Raw genomic sequence first — 6,386 nt, forward strand, 5'->3', positions numbered from 1 at the left:
AGCTACCAAAAGAGAAGAATGTCCACACCTTTATCTCAGCGGTTCTGCCAGGCGTCTGTGGCCGCTCCGATCTTTCCCCCATGTGGTCTCACCCAAGATGGCGGCTCCTGGAGCAGCTGAGTGTCCCAGACTCGAAAGCAATAGATTTCTTCCTTCTGCCACAAATTCCCCCAGCTGTGAGCTTTCCATCCTTCTAAGTATTCCTTTATATGTGGTTCAGAGTTCTGGAACCATCCCCTGAGTCTGCTTGGTCAGGTATTCTGTGTTGTTGGCGGAGCTCTTTGCTACACATCCACCCGATCCGCCATCTTGTTTGTTCTCCCATTCTGATTTTTGTTCCCCCTTTTCGCCTTGTCTCAAGAATACTTAGCTCAAAAGTGGCCACTGATTTTCTAAAGAACTTGGTGATCACATACCAACGTCTAACCATGAGTAGAGGTACAACCAGAAGTGGCATTCCCCATCTTACCAAGCACCAACAGGTGTTTCAAAGTTTATGCAAAACAGTTGGGAACTGCTGCATCCCCTTGTGAATTTCACAAAACTGGCCAGGAATTGTTGCCACTCCCCCATCTGAAATTTTTGCAAGATTTTGGTGATTTCACCCAAGATGCTCACCACAAGCAGTCAGACAGCAGCACCTGTCAACAGTGAAGTGGTGCATTTGGTTTCTCAGAATTTGGGTCAAAAGATGGAAACTCCCTATAGTACCTCTTTACCTAAATGCACCCACAGAACCAGAAACTCAGACAAATGTCTACAGAGAGCAGACCAGTATTTGCAAACAGAAACAAACTTCTCCTTAAAGATACAACACATCATTAAACCCAGTTTTTCAGACAAAAGAAAAGACATAAATGGAAGCTCATTTTCTCTGGATGAGTGCAATTCTAAATTAGTTCCTGTATGTTCAGTGTACTAGGAGTCCTGGTGTGGCGCTGTGGGTTAATGCACTGGACTGCAAAGTCGGTTTGAACTGCAAGGTCGGCAGTTCAAGCTCACCAGCTGCTCCTCGGAGTCGCATGGGTCAGAACTTAACAACAATGATATTCAGTTTAAGGCATAAACTCCAAACCAGCATCCTGATAATGGGAGGAAAAAACTCAGGCGCACTTGTGAAGGATGATAAGAATTGGGTTGAAACTTTATTGTCCTAGGGTCAAACAGAATTCCTAACCAAGAGCCCATCTGAGATTCTAAACTACTGAGAAGAGAATTTCAAAATGAGACTATGCTAAGCAGATAGGTACAAGCAAGTAGCAGAACCAGTGTTTGTCTGCATATTGGACAGGAAGCCTAGAAGAGAGCTCTGTATTGTTCCCAGATATGGCGTTTCCAAATTTCAGAGCAGGTTCAAGTTTATTCAGAGTTTAGGACTCTTGGACTCAGTAAAATCCTACTGTGGAAATGCTGCAGGATCCGGGCAGTGTGTCACTTAGACCAGGCATGCCTAAAGTTGGTGAAGCATTTGTCTCAACAGCAGCAGGCAGCCTGAGTTCCTTGCCCTTCTTCTCAATGGGCTTATCCTGAAACAGGAGTGTTTCACCATCCTTTACAACTGGTGATTGCTCTACCGGCTTTTACTGGGTTTCCTACATCCGGTTATGTGGCTTCTGTAGCCCAAGATGACACAAACTCGAAAACTCCTGTCACATTACTTTTTGCAGAAGGAATCTCATGCTGTTCTCTCTAGCAGACAACAACATCCTGCAAGAGATTGAACCAGAATCCCACACCACTACCACTAATGGGGGAATGGCGTTGCAGGGGCTTGAAACAAGTCTTGTAAAGAAAGAGGCAGAGAGGGGTAAAATAATGTTAAAGAAAGCTAATAGGCCAGAGTTCAGCACATGCAGTTTCATTTGTGTGTGTGTGTGTGTGTGTGTGTGTGCAGTTTCTCTCAAAATTTAGAAATCTGTGGATGCAGTCAAACACTCCTATAGGTGCTAAAACACAATCTTCAGGCTTGTGTTGTTGTTAGTATTAGGTACTGTCAAGTTGGTTCCGACTCATCGGGACCCCATGCACAACAGAATGAAACACTGCCTGGTCCTACACCATCCTCACAATTGTTCTGTTTGAGACCACTGTTGCTGCCACTGTGTTGATTCATCTCAATGGGGGGGTCTTCCTCTTTTTTGCTGACCTTCCATCTTACCAAGCATGATGTCCTTCTCAGACATAAGCAAGAGCTAAATCTTAAGAATCGAATTTTAGGTTCCTATGAATTTATCTACTATTTTCCCCTAGATCCTTTAAGGACCATCAAAGACATTTCTACCTACACCTGGGGATAGCTCTTGCTAGCAAACAGAGAGAAAGCTCCAACAGTTCCTAGATGCAAAAAAGCAAAAAACCACCACACACAGCAAGATATAATAAAGATCTTCAAAAGCCACACCGAAAAGTGGGGCCCACGAGCCAAAAGCCTTTACCCAGAGTTCCCTGAGGCTCCTAGAATGTGATCTGCTAAAAACACACCCCTTTGTCATCTGTTCTAATCCTTGCCCCCTGGGGGCCCTGTTGGGAAAAACAGATTCCACTGACTAAGCCAAAGTGTTCTATTGGGAAGAAGATCCAAAATTCAAATGCACTTTATTGTTGTTGTTAAGTTTATTGAGTTAGTTCCTACTCATAGAGACCTTGTATAAGGTTTCCAAGGAACAGCTGATGAGTTTGAATCACCGACCTGTGGTTAGCAGTTCAGTGCTGATCCTACAGCACCACACATATATCACAGAGATCCTTTTCTTAAACCTTCAACAAAACAAAAGACAAGACTCAGACAAACATCTGGACAAGGCAAACCATTGCCATGAGGCTGTAATGGTGTCCAAAGGATTCATGGCCGTGTGGCTAATTATGTTGTTGTTACGTGCTGTCAAGTCGGTTTCGAGTCACAGTGACCCTGAACAGGGTTTCCAAGATTCAGCTGGTGGGCTTTGCAGTCTAGTGCTGATCCTATGGCATCAGAGCAGATGGCACTAGAAAACAAAGGCAATCATATATCATAATTGGCAGCAGTTCAGGTGATCACTATAGCAGGTGGTGTAGCTACAGAAGAGGAAAAGAACCATGTTTGGAATATGTTCACAATTGCAGATTACAAAATTTTACAGGGTTGATCCTGAGGCCCTTCAACCACCGACTAGTTAATGGTTGGGCTATTCCACTGCATTCCCTGGTACCCCAACTCCCAGATGATGTGCATCTGTAAATGGTTAAGGACAGGCCCAGAAAAGGGCCCTTAGGGCAAACCCCCTCTCTCTGGGTTGACCCTGGGAATTGTATTTTCAAACACATTCTGCCTGAGGGCATTGCTGGTTAATGGTCAGGGTGAACTCAAATGGAAACTGTCAAAAGTTAAAATGGACTTAGGGCTCCCACTGTAAACCACAGCCAGCCACAAACCAAGTGCTTTAGAATTTAAACTCTAAAATCCACAGATGTGGGATCCAAAGCTGTCTTTCCCAATGGGACTCCTGGGGGCTGAAGAACCCAAAAGCAACGAAATGCCACCAGTCACTTTGCAGGAGATAGGTGTGGCTATCAGCTTCTGTAAAAGATTGAAACCTTAGACACCGTATGGTGCAGTTGCCAAGGGGTCCTGGTGCCACTGGCGTTGGTCTGCATACCTCAAGGCTGGCAGTTGGAACCCAGGATCCTCTCCATAGGAGAAAGATGGTGATGTCTGCTCTCATAAAGCTTTGTCTCAGAAACTCTCTTGTTGTTGGTGTTAAGTGCCTTCGAGTCGGTTCCGACCCATAGCGACCCTGTACAGGGTTTCCGAGGGTGTAAATCCTTACGGGAGTAGAAAGCCTCATCTTTCTCCCGCGGAGCAGCTGGTAGTTTCGAACTGCTGACCTTAAGGTTCGCAGCCCGATTCGTAACCACTACGCTACCAGAGCTCAGGGCTATTATAAATTAGATAATTGACTTGATGGCAGTGGATTTGTTTTTTGATACAGGGTTGCTATAAGTCAGAATCAACTCATTGGCATTGTTAGCTCTGGTAGCGTAGTGGTTACAAATCAGGCTGCGAACTGCAAGGTCAGCAGTTCGAAACTACCAGCTATTCCGCAGGAGAAAGACGAAGCGTTCTGCTCCCGTAAAGATTTACAGCCTCGGAAACCCTGTGCAGGGTCACTAGGAGTTGGAACTGACACCATGGCACACAGCCACCAGCACCAGTATTCAAATAAAGGAGACTTTCATCCGGAATTTACACATGTTCGAGAGTCTTTCACTGCATTTGACTAGATCATTTATTTTGTAAGCATTCCTGAGGTACTGTTGGTCGCTATGGGTTGGAACCAACTCAGTGACATTTAACAATAACAAAAAAATTGGACTCCTGGTGTGGCAATGTAGGATCAGCACTGGCCTGTGAACCACAAGGTTGGCAGTTCAAACCCACCAGCTGCTCCTTGGAAACCCCATAAAGAGTCATTATGAGTCAGAACTGACTTGATGGCACTTAACAACAACAATCTGTATGCCATGGGCGTTGGAGTTGATGGCTTTTGCTTCTTAGGGATTTCCCAGGCCCCTTAGGGAGGTGCAAAACTCATGCCATTTGTGTACCAGAAAACTTTTCTATAATTCAAGGCTTTAATTGGAAGTGTTTTCAGTAAGTAGACAGTTATTGAATGCCTACCAAAAGATGGTCTACATTCTGGAGATAAAAGACACAGTCCCTCCTAGAGCAACAGACAGCAGTAGAAGTGGTGTGTGAGGACAGCTACTGGGATGGAATTTTCCTAGAGTGAAAACACAAACTCGGTGAAAGTCAAATGAAGGGATTCACTGCAAGTCCCGAGATTTGGACTGGGAAGTTATCAGACTCAGAGTGAAAATGGCTGCTTTGCCAGACAGTGAGAAAGAAAACATTTGTGACCAATTGGAGCAGGAGTTAAAAGTTACAGAATCATAATTGGCTGGAAGACCATCAGGAGGGTCAAATGTGGGATGTCTAAAAGAGGGACTGGACAGGTATAGGTGGATAACAGTGAGGGGCTACATGATTGGTCAAGGATACATGCTCATTAGTTTGTTACAAGGAGGTCATAGGACAATGGGAACCTGGTATTAAAATTGCTTTCTCCATCATGCTTGTTCCTGGGGGTTCACTGTAAAGATTTATCGACAATGCTATACACGAAGACCTTTCAGATACAAGCTATTGCATTGTTCACCTTACACCTGCTTTGACTGTAGAGGAAAAGACCCTCTGGGAATTACAAGTCTGTACATGCCAGACCTCAGGGAGAAAGAAGGTCTCTTCTAGGGTCTATGATTAGGTTGACATAAGGTTAGACGAACTGCTGGGAGAAAAGACAACTTCAAAATTCATCATGGATTCTAGACTCATGTCAAGACTTTAAAATAGAGTTATGGGGAAAGCAGGAAAGGTCACTCAGCAGAGGTGAGTGGATGAGACATTCTAGTTGGGGAGACCTTCAAGCTTTATGTTTATGGAGGTAAAGCCTGGGGCTTTCCAAGAGGAGGAAGCATCACACATTAAGAGTCCTTTTGCTCTCAACTGATCGTGATTAAAGGAGCTTCAGATCTCTGAGGGGGTTGGTGAGAGTGTCTCAGGAATGGGGGCTATTATCTTAGTGCCCCCAGAACAGGGCCTGCTTGATGGAAGAGGCTCTGTAAGTGTCCTGTTAGGAAGGAGCTGGGAAGTGAGTAGACTGGAGGAACGTGTACAGACCACTGATTTGTACCCAGTGTCCATACAATCTGTCTGAGCATGAGGAGCCTTCAGTGAAAACATGAGGACTCTGTTGCTTTAAGAATGGTTAGAAAGGAGGAAGGCATTGGTGGCACATGACAACTAGGGATTTGTGAAACTAGTCTGGCTAAGAGACATAAAGAGCAAAATGGGTGAGAATGAAACACTGCCTGGTTCCGTGCCATCCTCACAGTTGTTACGTTTAAGCCCATTGCTGCTGCCATTGTACCATTCCATCTCATTGACCTCCACTTTACCAAGCATGATGTTCTTCTCCACGGACTGGTCCCTCCTCAGAACGTCTGACATATGAGAGACAAGTCTGGCTTCTAAGGAGCATTCTGGCTAGCTATCCTCCAAATTTTGTGGCACAGATGAGTGAGTGCCTCCAGTGCTGCATCAGTTTGTTGTGAAAGGTATTAAGCCATGCTATTTAGATTCGTGTGGTGATGTGGGTTAATGCGCTAGACTGCAAAGTCAGTTTAAACTGCAAGGTTGGTGGTTCAAGGACACCAGTCACTCCTTGGAAACCCTCTCTAGGGTCACTATGGGTCGGAACCGACTCAACGGCATTTAACAACAACAACCAGCTATGAGTCAGACCCAACTCAATGGCACTTAGCAACAACATTGTGCTCTTAGGAGTCTC

Source organism: Chrysochloris asiatica, unplaced genomic scaffold (genome assembly GCF_000296735.1).
Source record: "Chrysochloris asiatica unplaced genomic scaffold, ChrAsi1.0 scaffold00005, whole genome shotgun sequence".
Classification (NCBI taxonomy): Eukaryota; Metazoa; Chordata; class Mammalia; order Afrosoricida; family Chrysochloridae; genus Chrysochloris; species Chrysochloris asiatica.